At 42.5% G+C, this 20,237-nt stretch overlaps 1 pseudogene; it reads right to left on the reverse strand.

Moving 5' to 3' along the window:
* Positions 1-821: 821 nt before the first annotated feature.
* LOC123397443 lies at positions 822-20,064 on the reverse strand (annotated as a pseudogene).
* Positions 20,065-20,237: the final 173 nt, after the last annotated feature.

A 20,237-nucleotide genomic window follows, 5' to 3' on the forward strand; every position in this document is an offset into this window, starting at 1 on the left:
CGCACTAGGAGTCGAAGGGACGAAGGCCACTCCATCAGTCACGTGACGCCTCTGGAGCTGACTTCTTCTCCTCAGTTACTGTCTATCCTTGTTTCTGTCTGCTGCGAAGAAAGTGGAAGCATTCTCTCTAATGCTTTCATCCCTCATCCAAGCACCCTACCCTTCGACACTTGGGTGAAATATGGTCGATCTCGCACGGTAGGTGCACTTGATCAAATCTCTGTTGGCAAACTTTCTCACTCAGGTGCTCTGGGTAGCGGGGCGGTTACATCATCACCACCAAGGAGCCCGCCGTCACCTGCTATTGACCTGCCGCATTGGGAGCCGAAGGGACAAAGGCTACTGCCATCAGTCATGTGACGCCTCTGGAGCTAACTTCTTTGCCTGTCTATCCTAGTTTGTGCCTAGCTTACTGAACTTTGGAGATGCCCCCCAGCCTTAGTTGCTCTTAGTCTTGGTTTTGCATTATTCTGCGACCTAGTATTTCAGCAGAAGAGTATGTTTTAGGTTTGCTTCATTTGAAAATGCAACCGGCGAGACCTTTGTGGCTCCCTGACGCTCTAGAAAAACAACCACTACCCGGCACATTTTGTAAATCATGTAAGGTGGGTACAAATGGCACCAGATCCTCGGGTTCGCAAACCTAACATAAATGATCTGTATCCCTGACCCTGAAAACCAAAACAAGTTAGCCCAAAAAGGAAAAAAACAACCCTGGTCCTGGCGGAAAAATTAAACGCCAGCTCTTGCCGCTGCCATATCATTGAAACAACACATTTCCTTCTTCGCCGACCTGAACATATCTCCAAGGCGCAAAACAATAGTCTGGTAAATATGACATTAAAATGAATGGTCAAGGTTGCACCCTGGCAGGAACACGAGAATCAAAGTTAGCCCTAAATTAAAGTCTCAAGGGACCACATAACCAAAACTGTCACCACAGCATCACATTGTTTTGCACCATCTGCGGAACATCTAAGTTTGGGTTATACAATAGAGCGGCGCAGGTTTGCAACCTTTGTACTGTCAGCCGTCACGGTGTTAGGCTCCTTGGTGTACATGATACAGTCGTCGAGGGTGTAGATCCTGAGAGCGAGCGAGGATACAGTTGAGGTCTTGATAGCTGCTGTGAAGGAGGACCAGTACCACCAATCATTCTTTAGGAACTCAGATTTTATTATACTCTCCAGCACACTGGTCGCCACTACCATCTGGAAGAGGCATGCATAGATACGATTAGCCAGTGCAACGGATAAATAACAGCGCTCTCAAGTATTTATTTTGTATATATGGAGATGATGTTATAGAGCTCTTAATGGATACTAGATAGATATATTTTTTCTGTGGCACAAAGTTGAATAAATTAATAGATCATGTGAGTCACCTCGGATATTGATTCTGCTTTCTTCACAAAAGCACGCCATGAACGCCGTCTCCATTGTTGAGACTTTGAGCCTCTCAAAGCTTCCTCAGGCAACGCTGCATCTATATCAAGCAAATTTATTTTTTGCTGCTTTAGGATATGAGAGTTTCTTCCTGTAACAGGCCTCAATGCTGACTCCGGGACCAAGCACCATTAACAGCTAGCAATCTTGTTGGCTTGTCCGTTGCAGAAGATGCTGCCTCCTCACTGGAGGTAGTATTAGTATCAGGGGCTGGCTCCTTAGATTTTGACAAATTTTCATCACAGGAAGTACTGCCAGGACAATTTTGAGCAGAATTGGACCCCTCCTGCCCCAAATTGTGTGCAGACGACATTGCCTGGCATTCCTCTAAGGAGCTGGAAACCAAATCATCATTTCGGATGCCATCTTTTTTGTTTCGATTCAGAAGAACTGGAGGATCAAGACAAGCTGCAGGTGAAGGGACAAAAGACGGAACTCCGTTTGATCCAATGAGTCCAATATTCTTCACTATCTCCTTGTTTGAATCATTCGTGACAAATTTTCTGCAAATCTCTTCAAAGTCATATGGGCATGACTTGATCGGTTTTGTCGACTCAGCGGTGGAGGAGCTAGGATTAGCAGAATCGATCTCCTTGTTGACATGTGCATTGCACTTTCCAGCATGACCTTCATACTCCGTTGATGTCAAGTAAGTCTCGTGACATGCTGTGCAGTGGTGTCGACCAGGCCATATACGCTCCAAGCAGTCGCAGCGGCATGTTTTCTCCAAAATTGTTGCAGCCTTGGTACTGGGAAGTTCCATAAGCTGCTGCTCGCTGTTGGACGCCTTGGATGGTACTGGAGGATCACTGAGAACAAAATTACCCAGGTGATGCCGCTGCCGCTGCCACTGCTGGATACCATGTTTCAGCTCCTTCTCCCTTGGATCGTATTCCCTTAGCCAGTCAATAAGAGTTCCGATTTCTTCATCCGATTCATAAATGACAGGAGATGCAGAATTCCATCCTTTACAATCAGAAGTAGTGGGTGGGTAGATGTCCCTCTCCTTGCATATCAGCATGCTTCCATCGGCGACCAGCAAAGGACGTTTACCAGATCGTCCTAAAACCCAGTACAATCGACCCAAGGAATCTTTTCCCAGAAAATCTCTTCTCAGGGATGCGACATTAAGCTGTGACTCCACTGTGCAAATTGAATCCTGGACTTTTGAAATCTGGTCCGATAAAGTATCCATTTCATCAGCCTTTTCGAGATGGCCCGATGCTATGGCCACTTCATTGTGTTGATTTTCCTCAAGTCCAGAACAATGTATAGCATATGAATTCCTCATTTCCTCCTTATGTTTCAAATCTTTCAATTCAAAATTCAACGCATGAAACTTCTTCTGGAGATCATTCAGCTTATCTGGACATTTTTCTATATGTTCTCTTATCAGGACCGTGTTGAGCATTTCATCACATAGAAATTTCAGCATATCTATTCTCTGCATTTTGAAGATACATGTTAGAAAATGTAGGTTGTCAATTTGTCCACTATGAAAATCAGCACACAAATCAATTATTAGGTATACAGTAAAATAGAGAAAAGATGATCTGCCCAAGTAAAATTATATCAGGTCAAACGAGTAAATACACAATACGAACGTACATCCACAGTTCTATGCAGACTTTGAAGGAAAATCGTCCAAGACATGGGCTAATAGCCAAATTTATAAAATCAAGTTCCAATTACAATATCAATGAGATTATTTAGACTGACAATACAAGGCGTCAGAGAAAATCATTCCGCTTATCCCTTGTGCCTTTATCTTTGAACGTAAATACTCCAAGCCAAATTGTTCTGTTTACACGGGAAATCATATATCAATGAATAAATACGTTCAATCTGAGAATCATGGGGCTGGAAATTTATGTTGAAATTTTCTGAAAACATGACCTTATTTTTTCAGGTAATAAGATGGCAGAAGAGCTGTCGACTTGTCCTAGCATGTTTGCACAAAGAATTTAAAACTACGAGACCATGGGCTGCACCCAACAACACTTTAATAATTAACCTTTTTTGATTGTTGTGACAACATAAATTATACATTTATCTACCACTATATATGATGGGCGGGTAATTGCCAAGTGTTATAATATATATATATAAGTCAAGGAAACCCCAGGTAATGCCAGCAAAGGTAAAACAGGTCGATTTTCAGGGTGCCTATACATCCAATATTGGAAAAAGTTGGTCTGATATCATATAACTAAGGAGTGAGGTCTGACCAGCTTAAATTTTGCACAAGAAAAATGCCCCATTTGGTCTTACTGGTCTGATCTCTCAAGCTTCCACTTCATTTTTCTTAATATAAAGGAATACAACAAACTGTGCAATAAACAAAGACCAAAAAATTCCAAACATTAAACAATAGAGATATCTTCTTGAAACATAGAAGAGTAAGCACGTACCTCTTGTGTGCTAAGCTCCCAGTACTCCTTTTGTTCCACTGTTGCAGCTAACTTAATAAGCATGTCGTGAAAGGCTCCTTTTCGTTGTTGTTTCAAATCCTGAATACCCTGGTCAAGATGTGATTTCTTTTGAGCTGACATGCACGATGGTTTGTCGTTAAAGGCACGAGACTCGGCTCCTTTCTGTTGTTGTTTCAAATCCTCGACAGCCTGGTCAAGATGTGATTTCTTTTGAGCTGACATGCACGATGGTTTGTCGTTAAAGGCATGAGACTCTGCTCCTTTTCGTCGTTGTTTCAAATCCTGAGCACCCTGGTCAAGATGTGATTTCTTCAACATGCATGACGGGCAGAACCAGTCTCCTTTTGGTATACGAGCTACTGGTGGCTTCAGGCAGTAAGTATGGTATTCCGAGTCGCAATCATCACACAAGAGAACATTGTCATCGTCTCTATCAATGCCACACACTTTGCAAATACCATACTCCCATGGAGCTTTAGGTAATTTGGTTGCTGCAGTCAAAATATCATGTAGCTCCTCCTGAATTTCTGAACCAGTATTCTCACTAGACAGGTAACAATCAAATTTCTGAACAAGGTCGAGCACCTGCACCAGCCATGTAAAAAGAACAGAAAGCCAAAAGGTTTACTAAAATCCTTGGTAATATAAATTAGTAAACAAAATTGGCGTCATAGTCGGTAAATTATTAGTCACTCGTGATCAGTTACAGTATGACCATAACCAATGCAGTTTACATTATAGTAAAAGTAAAAGCACTGTTCATTTGCCCATATACTCCATAGTTCATATATTGTGCTGAACTTCTAATGAAGTCAGTAGCATATTATTAGCTCCCACATCATCCCTTTTTCTTCTAATTCCTGTGCTAACCTTGAGCGAGCAGATATGTAGCACTAAACATTTCAACATGTAACTATTTTAACATATATAGTTACTGCAATTGAGTAATCACAAGATCTGAGCACAGTCCTACTCAGAATTTTTCACATCGTATGACATGCAAAAAAAAAGGAGCCATATTGTTCAAACTATGTTTTCCTTAACCGAAAGTTTTTTCAAACAAAAAACTTTTGGGAAAAAACTTTCAGTTAAGGAAAACATAGTTTGAACAATACCCATGTTTTCCTTAAATGAAAGGTGGTAGTCAAGTATTGCACAAAAGACCAGGAAATACAGAGCATGGGTTGATGTTCTGCAAACAAATGATACGATTTGGTAAAAATGTCCTTTAACCAGCTGAAAAGTAGGTGTTCGAAGCAGTAAACTACCATACAGAAATGGATAACAAACCTCAGTCTTATACATTGATTCAAAAGTCTTAGAGAATTCTTCAACCATTTGCAGTACATCCGTTTGATCAGCAAATATAATTTGCATATTACGGATTACCTGCAGGTAAACATAACATATCAGAAATTTTTTGGTTTGTGCACAAGCTAACAGAAAGTGTGCTGAAACTAGAAATTTTTCTAGTTTGTGCACAAGCTAACCGTCAGCTTGATTTTCAAGTTTCAGCACACTGTCTATTACAACTCCTTTGCTGATCGAACAGTTAGCAAAGGCTAACGCAACAGGAGTATTTGCAGTCACATGGAGTCATCTTTGGAAAATCTGAGAAAACATCCCACGCCTAAATGACCATATATAGCATAATACAAAAAAGGGTGTTAAGGAAACACGTACCTCTTGCACATCCTCAGAAAAAGTCTCCCAAGATCCACAGTAAGCTCCCATAGCCAACCTTATATCAATTGTGCGGAAGTCCAAAGGGCGTGGCACCATACCAGAAAATCCAAGGATGGCCTGATCCTCATACTCATTAAAGTTCACTCGCATAGTACCAAGCAGATCCCCCAAAAGCTTATATTCATCTATGGAAATGGCTTGCCGCAGAGCAATACGACACTTCTTCAAGATAACCTCTGAGATGGAAATAGTTTTCCTTTCATTTCTTGGGTTTTCAGGTTTCTGTGGCACTATTACACGGCATGCCTCTGACAACACAGATAAAACAGCTTTCTGTAACAAGAAAAAGAATAATCTTTTACTGTATTTTCCAAATATTCCCCTAGTCACAAGGGTCCTCAAAATAAAATATAGACAAAAGTATCATGGTAAATAATAATTCTAATAAAAAGGTAGTCAAAAGTATCAATCAAAGGGGTTTTATAAGGGCCTGAGAACAGGTTAAAGCCAAAATAAAAGGAAAATAAACGCATTCTGGAATTGCAATAATACAATGATTGCAGCTTGGAGGAGCATTACTAACCTTGGTTGGTCCACATGCATTAGCCTTGTAGACCTCCTTACTTACCGAATGTTCCAAAATTTTCCTTGCCAATTCTGGTGGTTTTCGGTCCAAAGCTTCATAAACACACTTTCTAATTCTCGTTCCCACATTTGTCGGTAATTTTCTCACACGCTCTAGTTGTTCTGCCCAATCTGGCAATGTTCTGTTATCAGCAATAGGGACCTCGGCAGAATACTTGTAATCCATCATGAAAACCTTGTTTCCATCACTTGGTAGAGAACTGCATATCAAATTCTCCGTCTCCAGAAGCAGCTGAAAATTCTCCGTCTCCAGAAGCAGCTGAAAATACAAGACAATAATTACAGTGCAGCCAAAATACACCTAAAATTTACCATTGCCTAAAATAAGAACACCGGAAATTTATGATATCTCTTAGCGGGTGAACAAAAAACTATAGATAAATTATACAACGAATGTTTTCAAAATATCACACAGCTGGACAAGGAATCAATGTAGTCAAGATATCTCTAGCCAAATAAGCAAAAACAATAATCTTGTCTCCACATATAAGATTTAACAACAAAATTTCTGCATACAGGTGGAAAAGCTCTGGACAAAATCATAGAAAAACAAATGGGTAGAGTCTCTTAACTGATTATACCCACCTTGCTAGGCTTGTGCATACCTCTTTTCATTATTACTAAAAAAACACATATAAATACAGAGTAATGGCATTCCCTGTTGTTTTACCCTAAAAAACAGAAAGCAATACTGATGGGACAGCTAACCCCAAAAACCAAGGTTTTTTTCCTAAGCATGATAAAATGGGGACATGTCTTATTTCCGTCATGGAAACAACATAGAAACATAATATTATGAAGAGTTAATGTGGATAATATAATTGCACAGTGTTGCAATGAAAGCAAATATTAATAAGTAAAAAAATGAAGAAGAATCTAAAACAGATAGCAATTAACCATAGCATGCCGCAATCTAAAGACTACAACTCATGTCTGATTCAAGAAGGAAAGGAAGGCATGATCCAAATGAATCACAATGTTCAGCTAATTGTAGAAATAAAATGCTTACCTGGGCATCTTTCTCCATGCCGGCAACCCCAGGTACTGCTCCGCACAGTATGCCACCATCACCTTGTAGGCAGCGGAATAACTTCACCACTTCTCGACAGGAAATATCAGACACATCCATGCACCCATTTATGGAAGAAATAGCTATCATATACCTTCTAGCCAACTCTGGCCAAGTCAACCTGTTAGCAGTTGGCATATGAATGCTAAATTCCTTTGTTGAAATAAGGCTCTCAGTGTCCTTCTTTCTTCCGCGCCTGGGTTTTGGTTCTTTTTGGTCAATGTTCAGCTTTGAGAATAGCTCACCAAAAAGAACCTTAATTAGTGTAAGGTGAACCCCGGGTAATACTGTTCCAGTGCACCTGCCAAGTGTCTGAGCTGCCAATTTATCTAGACCAGCTTCCTTCATAGAGGAAGTTTCAATAGGAATAAATACAGAGACAATCTCTTCATTGTTGGATAGACCAGATTCAGTATTTAAATGTGATATGGAAGCATTTGTCGGGGAATTCATTGGTGAAGAGTAATCCCTACATTGTTTAGTGCCCTTTGACAGTGATTCTTTCTGACTTGCACAAGTTGGCCATGGGTCAGCAAGTTCATCTTCTAATTCTTCATATGAAGGCACTTCTTTCAGATGAATGATTTCAGCAAAGCGCCCCAAAAACTCCCATATCTACAAGAACATTTCAATGATAAGAGGATGCAAGAATAAAAAGGAAATGCACAACTTTGTAAAGATGTGTTTCTTCAAATAGTAGAACCAGTAACAGATATGTAAAGATCTACCTTGAATACATCTGCCGCCAATTCTGGTTGAAGCTTACGGCTAATAGGACGTCCCGGAGGTAGCTCGCGGACGATAGAACCGCTGGGCTGAGCATGATCATGTACCCCAGTCACCGCACCATGTTTACCATATGATGCATCTCCATTACTTTGACCATCTTCATGCACAGATAAAAGTAAACCACTTGCAACTGTCACAGAAGAGAGAAATTCGGTCCTATTGCACAAGAACTGGTAATTTATGCAAGATATGGATCTAGGAAGATACTCCACAATTTCTTGTACAAAATCCAAATCAAGCCCAATTCTATCGCGGTATAACCACTTCTTCAGTAATGCATAAGTAGATTCCACATCATTCTTCTTTTCTGTAATTCGTGGTATACTAGGGCCATTGGATGAGCAAAATCTAGTTAAGGGAGCGTAAGGACCATCGAAGTCCTGACATCCACTCCCCTTGTTTAATAAATGATTTTCGTAGTTGTGTGTGCATGAGAATACCAGATGCCCATGTTCCTTGTACATTTTTTCACAAGCTTCCACCATAGCAGAAGAAATCATCCCCCATACTGAAGAGGATGATGTTCCCTCAAATGTAAACTCACCAATTTGGTCATTAATATTGACTTCTTTACTTGGTGGAACATTCTCAGAATTTGATGGCAGTATTTGTGACATCATATTTGGACTCTGTACATCATTACAATCCAAATAAGTCCTTTTATCCTCTGTATCATTTGCAAGACATGATAAGAAATCTTGATTGGTCTCAGAGGGAATATCCATCATCATATAAAGATTATCATCCATACCATTAGCAGCATATCCAATAAAACTGCTACTTTCTTTGTTTCAGTTGTATCGGCATTCCTTGCACCATTCTGGGAGAGAATCGTCGAGGCCACTGGAAGGGGGAACATTGAACATGGTAACCTTCTGACCTTAAACAAAGGTCCCGAACTCCCTCCATCACACACCTCACACTCAAAGAGTGAACCAGTAACTCTATCATGCCAGTAAGATGTAAAACCCACTGGCCATATCTGCTGGCAATTGTGGTAGCTTGCATTTTTATCAATTTCTCCCAAGTTAGTTATAAAGAAATCTTGATATTGAATAGGTAGGCCAACCTAGAGTAACAACACAACAAAGCAGCGTTATCAAAATCAGCACCAAAGTGAACGCAAGAAAAACGAACTGAAGTATAAAAAAACAAAGACTGTACCAGTGGAAAACAATAACATCTAAAATGGACACTAGATGAAGAAACCGAATCTGAAACAGGTAATGAGATACTCACACTGCCATGATGTGGTTGACGGTTGCAAGATTCCGCAAGAAATTTTGGAGGCTTTGGTGGATTTGTATCTTCTATAGGACTCGGGGCTGTTGCTTTCGTAGAAACTGATGGCTGCATAAAAGTGCTGGAACATCCAAACTCGTTCTTCTCAGATAACTTGGGCAATGCTGATATTTGTGGAAAATCTCTTCTCCTGCGGCGTGAATGGTTTGACCCATGTTCTGTATTTCCATCAGCAATGGCATTTTGACCCACATGAGGAAATTGTTGTCTCATGCTAAAACAATCCGGAAGATCAAATGCTGGCGTAAAATGATTCGCGTCTGCAATATGATAGCCAGAAATAGATTATTATAAGACCAGACACCTATAGCATCAAAACGGTAGCATGACCCATATAACTTTTTGGAACTGGAATTAAATTGCCTTTTATGGATAAACACATACTACGCCTAAGCGGCCACACATGCACTGAACACGGGGGCAAGCAGAAGTTGATCTTGATGATATTAGCACAGCAAACTGCTGTCTAAAAATTACAGTGCATAAAAGATTAAAAGGTGTGGAAAATCTCCAACAAAAAGCAAATGCATCTCTCTTGTAGTACATATAAATGCTCTAATATCCTTACCAAAAGGAGTTGTACTATTCAACTGCAGCCCCTCAAAATGTGGAGTAGCCAATTCAGTGGAATGAGCTCCATCAGCAACACTTACTCTGTGAGGATTAAAAGAAAATATTAACTCTCTTCTAATGATAATGTCTGTACAACAAAGGATATTAGAAAACTTCCTATAACATTTCTGATATTATTATTTCGGAGAACCCAGAAACAGTCCAGTTTATAAAGTCTATTGCTAAATAGCTGCCACTAGTTACTTGTAGTTTCACTTTTCTTTGCGAAAAGCAAAATTTCAAGAAATCAGAAGTTTTTCTTTCGAACGGATATTTCAAGAGTAAGCAAAATAATAACTACTTGACAATAAAACAGCAAGCATCATCTACAATAATGAAAGCACTCCTCTGTAACACAATGAACCGGCTATAAACGCAAGCATGCTTTCAGCGCTTATTCTCTTCGCCATAGCATATAAAAGTAGTCTAAAACAATGGAAAGACAATAATGATTTGGTTGCTCTATAATTTAGTTTGCAGTGCTACTGGAAATTATTGGGGCACAACCTGTTCAACTGTTATGGTTATAGACTTCTTAACACACTAATATGCAAAGACAACACAATTAAGAAAATTCAACGCCATAATGATCACTAAAGGTAGAGAACAACAATCATCAAGATAACAAAACATTGTACAGAAGGATAGCACATATATACAGCCAAGTCTTGAAAATAATCACTAAAGGTACTTTATGTACATTTAACAAATTCCACATCACCGTTCCAGCATGTATATCTTACAAGAAATGGCTGTATATATAAACAATAAAGTAGAAGAATTTGGTGCAGGGAAACCTGGTTGAATGATTTCTGTAAGTACATAAGTAGACGAGAAATTCCAAAAAAGGGCATGTGTGAGGGTTGATGATCGAAAGCATAGAACATTACTTTCTGACTGACATTCTTTTTCTATAAATTTAGTATGAAATATATCTTTTCAAAATATAAGAACCAAACAATCTGACACGTGACCATGGCTCAGTATCCAAAGGAGATCATCCTTGCAATATTTATGGAATAACTCATCTAAAATAGGAAAGAACTAAAACCTTAAGATATTGAAATGCTTTATATGCTGTATATGTTATTGAAATGCTTTATATGTTGTATATGCTATTGAAATGCTTTAAGAAAGGAAAGGAGACATTTTGCTAACAATTGGGTAAAATGTTTATGAACTGAAACAATTGCAGACATGTGAGAGTTGTCATCAATGAATAAAATAGCACGATGCCCGCAAAAAAGTAGGACACTATGAATTATAGCTTCGCCCTTCTCCAGATGCTACACAAATTATAGCGCGCTAATAGCATCCTATATTTGAACATAGCATTTTGCAAATAAATAAATGCCAAATATATCCAAAAATAAGGATTTTAGCAACTACATTTTTTACAGGAGCAATACATGCACAAGGTCCAAATCAATGGCACAACCATTCACATTCCTTTGATACCCTGTTGCAAGCCCAGGCCACATCGTACAACAGCTCGACAAACCGTCAGTAAGCAAATCTAAAACCATTTCTTGCACAGTACATGACATGGAAAAATTAATAAAGCTTACAGAGAACAGCCAGGCATGCTAATATGTTTGATGGTCCCATTGTAGGGGCCAAATTCAGAAGTGGTTTGGGCTTACACAGAACAAAGCTTACAGAGGACAAACAGTAGTAAATTAGTAATATGAGAGAAGAACAAGTGGATACACCTAAATGGGTACCAAGCACGACAGATGTAGAATTAGGTTGATACCAACTACTTCTAATTAAGACAACAAACTCTAGTTGGACTATAGGTGATCTAACATTGAATCAAGCTGTTTTGTTCAATGAAAAGAAATAGCAACGGCTGGCATCGAGGAGCAGCACGGTAGCGACAAGTTCAGCGCAACTAGCTTCCTCTCCCACGGCGACAGGAGCACGGGACGCGGATGGGACTTGGGGGAGGAAATAGAATGAGGCCGACGCTACTCGGAGACGGGATGAAGAGAGGATGCTCTTACTTGCTGCCTGACTTGCCGGCATCGGCTGCTTGGGTGACATCAGCGCTTCGCCACTGACTTGCTGGAGTTGGAGGCGTGGCCGACGCCGCTACTTGGGGATGGGATGAAGAGAAGCTGATACCGCTCACGGACCGCCGTCGTCTCCTTCACTCAAGAGTTACAAGACGGCGCCGCCGCTCTGCTTCAAGAGCCGCCGCCGCCGCTCCGCTTCAAGAGCCACCGCCGCCCTAGGTCATGAGCTATCGAACTGGTGGAAAACGGGGAATGAGAGTGTTGAGTTGGCTAGGTTAGGTCGATGGGTCGTTATATGTGTCGCGTCTGCGAGAGTGAGTGAGATTGGGTTGGGCCGATGTCAGATGGGCTGGATGCATGCTAAAATGCTAAAAACTAGTCAGATGGGCTGAGTCAGCGCAGGATTAGCACCGCATGAGCAAATTAGGTAAACATAACGCGGCCCTTCCAATACACTAAACATTATAAGGCCGAATTAGGGAACTATTTTTTAGTTGGTTGTCATGTTAAAAGAGGAATTGAATAGATGAGTGGTGGGTTTTCCATACAAAACATGGTTAATAGAGGCCCTTGTATAGACATCCCGGATAACTCAACATTAATAAATGCATTCTTGACATCAAGTTGAGAGACAAACCAGTGACGAACAGAAGCCACACCAAGGGTGCAAACTCTGTTTTTGTGGGCCACATGAGAAAATGCCTGGTCGTAAGCACAACCATGCTCATGAGGAAATTCATGAGCAATAAGACGAGCCTTGTAGCACTCAAAAGAACCATCACAATAAGTATTAACCTTGTACACCCACTTACAATTTATGGGAGTGTGTGGGCAGGCAAAAAGGACATGGCTCGGTTGGAAGCTCGGACTGAATTGGACCATGTAAGAATCCAATGGATAAATAGAACATGGTATGCAAGAGGCACACGAGAGTGGCTTTCCAACGGATCTGATGGAGAGGAGCGGTTGCCAACTGAACCTTATTAGAGCGAGACAGGCAACAATTGTCAATCTAGGCAATGTGAATGTGGCTATCAACAAGGGGACGCGACAGCGATAGTGGGATGAAGATGATAGTGAGAGGAGATCGAGAGGAACTCGACTAAAGAAGACCAAGAAAAAAAGACTAGGAGAGAGACGAGTTGTGGCTTGAGGAGTAAAAATCAAATACCTAAACCTAACTGGTAGCACCATGCGAGGAAATATGCAACTTTTATATCCAGAAGGCCATATGGTGTGGCCCCATAAGGAAACATAACTAATAGATGATATTGTGGCCACCCATATGTGAGGGCAATGTGACTTGGATAATTACTGAATTGGACCATTTAAGTATCCTGTATAAATAAAGTATGGTATGAGATCTTTTACATCTAGATACTATATGCTCTGATTTTGAACCCGGCACACTAGATATATTATTTCTAATATGCGACGGTACTAGGATTATGTTTGTGTAGAAATATTAATAACCAACCCTCTTAAATAGGATAATCCGACTTCTACAGAACTTTAATAACAAACTTGTCATATGGATGTTACTAATTTACACCATGGTGTGGTTGCCTCCTAGTGATTTACATGTGAAAGTTTACAACCTTCTAGAGTTTATTACGTGCTTCTAGTTGTTATCCATTCCCTTTAATCTTGTGATTTTGTCCGACATTTAAATACTCTCCACATGTGTGTATTATCCGTTTATGTGTATCTATTATCAGAATGAGGTAGTACGCTACTCTCCCAAGTTTAGCTTTGATATCATCTGTATTTGTATCTGCATCCAATGTTTCCACCACACCCTCCTATATGGTCATGACATATTGTAGGCGGTTTGATGTTCTCGAAGGTGTCCATGTGTGAGTATGGCCACCATATTGTTGGTTTTGGCATTCAACTTGCCCCAAGAAGAGTTGATGGCAAAAGCTATGGTGAGCATGCGAAAATTATGTATCTTCGTTCATGGCACCGTAAATGTCATATGAAGGAAGTTGCATGGTTGTTGTCATATGAAGGAAGTTGCGTGGTTGTTCCTTGAATAGGACGAGGCACAAGTGAAGAGAAGAGTGTCCTTGGGAGATAATTTCACTTCATTCTTTATTGTTTTCCTCTCAAGCATAGGCTCTTTTGCACACATAGGAAATGCATCTTAGCAAGTTCACCATGAATATATCGATAAATAGGAAAAATCTTCATTCTAGAAAATATGGCAAAATGTGACCATGAGCAAATCAAGTATACCCTTGATTGTGAGGATTCTCATAGATCTTGCAATATGGGAGTTTTGTAGGGTGTAGGTCGTCGACTTACTATATGAGGTTACTCAATAGTATGGCTCGCATGGTGTCTCTTCCTTGGTTCGCCTAAGGTAATTCCCTTTGTGTGGCGAAATCGTCACATAGAAGTTCACATAGATGCCACTGGCTACATAGGTGGATACCATGGCATACCTCTCCGAGAATCACCATCTACGCGTGTGTTGAGATGTAATATCTCACGAGCTTAACTAATCGGTTGTGTAGAAGGTCCCACTCAGACTTCTATGAAGATGCACTAAATTGTGTCATGGATCATTAAGAAAATACATGTGACACTCGCGATCAAACATTACCATTGTTAAACCTTGAGAGTTTGTCACTCAAAGCCTTCGTAAAGTACCTAACAACTATTTAATTTCAGATACAACGATGTTTCCAATTTCACATTAGAACTATGTTTATAGTTGGTCGAACGGCAGAAAGAAAGATGGGTTAACATCTCAAATTGAACCGCTATAAGGAGTTAGACCAAATGACCAACTACAAGTAAGGTGTAATAAAGAGTTTCCACGTTAACGGAAAATAATGGAAATTGTTAAAAACTAGCAATAGCAGCCGCAAGTAGAAACATAGTGATGATAATTTTTGAGCCGCGATAATGGTCGCGGACTCCATAGAAGTTCATACATAAATGCGAAAAGGGCAGGCGACAAACCAAATCTGCCCCCACGCCCTCCGCGTGAGCGACACATATAACCATCTGATGCACATTCTCGGTCGGTCCTCTTCCTTAGCATCCTCTCCTCATCGCCTCCAGAAGTGGCCGGAGGGCTTGCCCGTGCAGATGACGACGACAACGAGGCTCCATTCATGTTGTCGTTCATTACTCCTTTGCGATGACTTGACTCGGTAATGGCAGACATGATGCAGCGCAACAACAATTCATGGCAAGGTAGGGGCTGCAACACGCCTTTCCTATTCCTGATGGCATTGTGTTGCCGCACACCTAAGTGGCGGAGGAATGGAAGCCGGCACAACCATCATGCCGCCGGTTTGGAGAGTCTGTTCATCTAACAGGGGTTAGCCCAGCTCCGAAGGCGCCTCTTCAGGGTTAGGGCATGGTGGGATGAGGGGGTGGCGACGCAGTAGATGTCGCGGCCATTGCCCGTGTACCAAAGGGGGTGTGACGGTGGCCATGCAACAGATGCCGCGGTTGTCGCGCCCAATCTGGCCAGTGCGCTATTGTGCACTGTTGGTCATGCTTGACTAACCGGTGTTGCCTGTGTTGACGTGGCATTGGCCACTGTAAGGGTCGGACGTCGACATGCAGCAAGATTTATCTACATCGCCGTTGGTGTTGCAGGACAGTGGTTGTGTCCTCCATCCTGATGTAATCTGTTGTCACGATGATAGTGGCGGCATGTGATGATGTCATCTCACGTAGATCGATCATGTGAGGATGGTGCTGGTATGCCCGGTCATCTCAAACTTGTGATTTGGGCAGTGCATGTGACCTTCTGCCCTTACCAGAGTATGTGTCGTGGTGTGGAAAGTGACTCTTGTCGTGGTTTGACCGCATGCTCATAAAGGCATGATCATCTCTTGCGTCGCATCTCACACCATGACCATGCGTATATGCAGTTGCCGGGGTCTTTAAAAGTGGAGGAGGCAACATATGATTACTTTGATTGGGTGGTGTTTCTGGAGTACCCGATCTTGAACTCCTAGGGGGAAACCCTAGGTCTAACCTTGGTTGGTCATACCTGAAAATGGCGGTGCTTTTGCGTCATTACCCTGTTGAACACAGTTCTTGGAGTTAGCTTGGACTTGATCTTGAGGGTGAAAACTCATGATCTGGCCTTTGATGATGGATCCGGTGACGATGACCCTTATACATCGTTTCCTTGGTGAGGGTGTTTCTTTTAAAGAATCCTTCTCATAGTACTATATTTTCAAAGGATGGTTGGTGTCGATGGTCGTTGTTCTACATCGTTGACCACTATTTGGATGGTTTCCATTTTTGTTATTTTCTTTCTCTCACCGTGGCATACATTCTGTTTTGACTTTGCTTTTTTGCCAATCTGATCTGCGTGTGCATGCTAGTATTGAATGTGTGCATCTTAGTTATGCACAGGTCGGATGTGTGCTCATTATCATTGTATCACTTGATGCCACATTATGAGTTAATAAAAAACTCGATGACTTTGTATGAAGTTGAAGACAAACAAAAGAACTCGATGGAGTAACAAATAACCATGGACATGCCAAAGTTTAAAAAGAACCTTTAGATATCTAGCTAAAGAATGTGTAGCGAGGTCGGGAGGTCAAGGCAAAAAAAATACTTAATCTGAAGAAAGAAAGCTAACAACAAGAGTCATGTCCACTGACATTGAGCAATGACGCGACAATAACCACACAAGAGGCACCAAAATAGTTTGTCATGGCGATAGAGGTTTAGCACCCACACTAGCAGAAATAAGCAATACATTTTTGTTTGATGTCCCAGGCATTGTAGTGCAAGAGAGGTTAGGGATAATATTCACAATGTTGTGACTCGCAACAAATTCTAAATGTAGAGGCTATCCAATCTTGAAAACGACATCTGGATTATGTGAATACAAAAGAACTAGTTCTATGGGTACATGAGTGTATTCAACCATCGGCCATGTGAGCACTCTTCCCACCCTCTTTTTGTCTCTCTTACCATGCATCAATAAGCCTATGCCATCATTGAAATTTTAAGTGTCAACACTAACTACTGCTAGTGGTGGCACCAGCTTCTCCATACTATTGCTCGACCCACATGCATGAAAAACATGCCAAAACCTTTCTTCCTCATGGGTCGCACCACTGCCGGAGAGCACTGGTAAGGTCCTATTGTTGTATTGGTGTTGGAACAATCGTCGACCATGGGTTTCCTTATCAAGTGAAAATTTTACACGTGGATGAAGATACATGCTCTAGTGTTGGAGGATGGTTTGTCAAGAACAGTGGTGGTACAAGCGTTCGACCACAATTATATACTTGATCTCTCTCTGTGATGGGCCTTTCATACAAGTTGTATGCATCGTCTTGTGCTCACATGTCCCTTATACATGAGACTGACGTCATGAAACCCTAGTCGTTGGACGAATCGTCCACCATTTCAATGGCAATTTCTCTTGCTTTTGACAACCGGTTTAGACTTAGGACGTAATGATCAATATTTTGCTAGGAGTTTAGGTATATTCTTTGTTAGGCTTGTGTTTGGTGGTGGCGGCCCCATGGTGGTCTCCCAACTCAATCCTCACCCTAGTGTGACCATCAAGATCTACCCCAGAGACTTAGTGGTTCTCAATGCTCTTTAATTTGGGCTCTGCGCCTTCTCTACTAGTTGTGCATCCTAGCAATAGTTTGGCAGCCTGCTTTGTAAGGAGTGTGTCCTTCGACCACAGTTTTCTCGGTCATATTACGTTCGCACCAGTTGAGCTAGGCAACTCATGTGGCTCTTCAAAACCTATATGGCTGGCCTGGCTTGTGCAGGTTTGATCTTTTCTGGTTTCGTCACCGAAGACATGGAGAAACGCCAGACATTAGATCGAAAGCACATTGATGTAACTTCCGATTTTATCATGGATCTTCTTTGTTGGTTGCATTCCAGTTGTTCCGATCCATTGAACTATCATTAATCAATGAATAAAGCTAGCTCATTGTTTCGATAGAATCCCCATCTACCTTTTCCTCCACAATAATTTCCATCCACAGCTCGGCAGCCAGACAACTTCATCGCTGGTACCTCATTTCCTTCTACTCTACTACGTGCTAGTGATACATTCTTCTATCAATCACACCAATCCAAATCCTCTTCTCTTCTGAACCCGGTAGGTTCATTAACTTACTGCAACATACTAAGTGATACCTAGGCCCAAACTTAATGTACCGGAAGAGAACTCACAAAAGAGTTCATGATTCACATTAAAGCGAACTGGTTCAAAGTTCTATACTAGAATTTTGAAAAAGGGAAATGTTAAAAATTGATCTCATGCAACAATGCAAGAGAAACCAATAAGATACCTTCATAACAAAACGTAGACGTGCAAATACTTATGGCACATCTAGATGTGCTTTAACAAAACCAGAAAAAAAGGCACATCAAATTTGTAAATTAATCAATCGTCTTGTATCATAAGTCAGCCCGTTAATTAGACTACAGATTATACGATCTACAGGAGAATAGCTGTGCGGTATACCTTCAGACTCGGTTGCTGGAGGAGTAAACAAAGTGACCGCCGGCCGGGCTCGTGTACTCGACGGCATGATGCATCTATCGGTACCACGGCAGGATCTACACGGGCTGAGACGGCGGGATTAGCTATCATGGCGCCGCCGCGGCAGTGTCGTTGTCTGGCGTCTGGGATCGATCTGAACTGGAGATCTTTTTTGTTTTTTGAGTAAATCTGAACTGGAGATGGTGGCTAGGTCAACTCACGGTGGTGGCCTAAAGACATGGGCTTGTTTTGGGCTTGGGTATACAGCGCAACACAAACTGGGCTTCTACGGGTCTACAAGGCTAACAACTAGGGATTAGCATAGTATACGTATATACTGCTCCAGTATATATACCAGTGCAACAAACTAATTACACTTTTTCTCAACAACAAAAAAAACTAATTACACAAATCAAACCAGTGCGACAACTAATTTTTTTTTATCATACGTGCTGTGTTGACAGCAAGTGCATATGTGTTATCATAAGAAGTAGCAAACCAAACATATCAGCGATTGATATAACAAGCAGGCTCAAACCATAAAGTAATTCTGGATTGCACGAGCAACAATCTATGCACTTCTCAGAGCTATATATATAAATTAAAATTCGCTAAAGAAAAGAAGATCTAAAATCATAAGGAAATGATCAAGAGGGAGCTGACATAACTGCCTGGTGATGTCTTGGAAGGTGACGGCAGCATTGATGTGGAGTGGTACGGCACCGCGGGCGCCAGCAATCTCGCATTCCGGGCACACCCAGTCCTCGTTCACGGCCACCTGAGGCCGCCGCACCCGCACGCCTGGGGTGGGCACCGGCGAAGGAGGACACCGGACGTTGACGCAGGATTCGTGGAACCCACGTTCGCAGGCGTCACAAATTATGGTCCCCGCCGGCAGCTCGGGGAGGCCGCAGGACGCGCACGGGTGCCCGCCCCACCCCGCTGCTCCGGGGTGCTGCGCTGGCGCTGGAGGGGGCACCTCCACCGACGAACCTGCGGTCGCGGCCGTGGCCGGAATGGCCGACCTGCACCATTCCCCTCGGTGGTACGACAGCACTATCTCGCGGGCTTGGTTCGCGTGCTGCAGCTGAGCTTGGACCACGTTGGCGGGAGGCGGGAGCTGGGGCGACGGCGGCAGCGGCGGAGGAGCAAAAGTGGGCGACTGGAGAACCGGCGGCAGCGGCAGCGGCTGAGGAGCAAAAGAGGGTGACTGGAGAACCGACTGCGGCGGCAGCGGCGGAGGAGCAAAACTGGGCGACTCGAGAACCGGCGGCGGCGGTGACGGCGGCGGCACCTCCAGCGATGAACCAGCGGTCGCGGTCGCGGCCGCACAGGCTGACCTCCACCACTCCCCACGTTGGTAGGCCAACGCTATCTCGCGGGCCTGGTACGCGAGCTGCTGCTGGGCCTGCACGTTGGCGGGAGGCGGGAACTGGGGTGGCGATGGCGGCAGCAGCTGGGGAGGAGCAACAACAGGGGCAGCGATCTCGCGCGGGGGCGACGGCGGTGGCGAGGGCGAGGGCGTCTTGTTGAGGTCGATGTCGAGATGTGGCGGGCGATCCATGGCGAGACGAACAGGGGAATCAGAGTCGCCCTCAAGCTCAAGCTCAGGGTCAGGCTCAGGCTAGGGAGGGAGGGTGGAGGAGGTCAGAGAGAGCAAGGTGAAGCGGGGCTGCGTTCAAGGAGGGATTCCGGGGAGAAGAAACGGAAGGAGGAGATATGATGGTCTACGTGATG

The sequence above is a fragment of the Hordeum vulgare genome, chromosome 5H (assembly GCF_904849725.1).
Source record: "Hordeum vulgare subsp. vulgare chromosome 5H, MorexV3_pseudomolecules_assembly, whole genome shotgun sequence".
Classification (NCBI taxonomy): Eukaryota; Viridiplantae; Streptophyta; class Magnoliopsida; order Poales; family Poaceae; genus Hordeum; species Hordeum vulgare.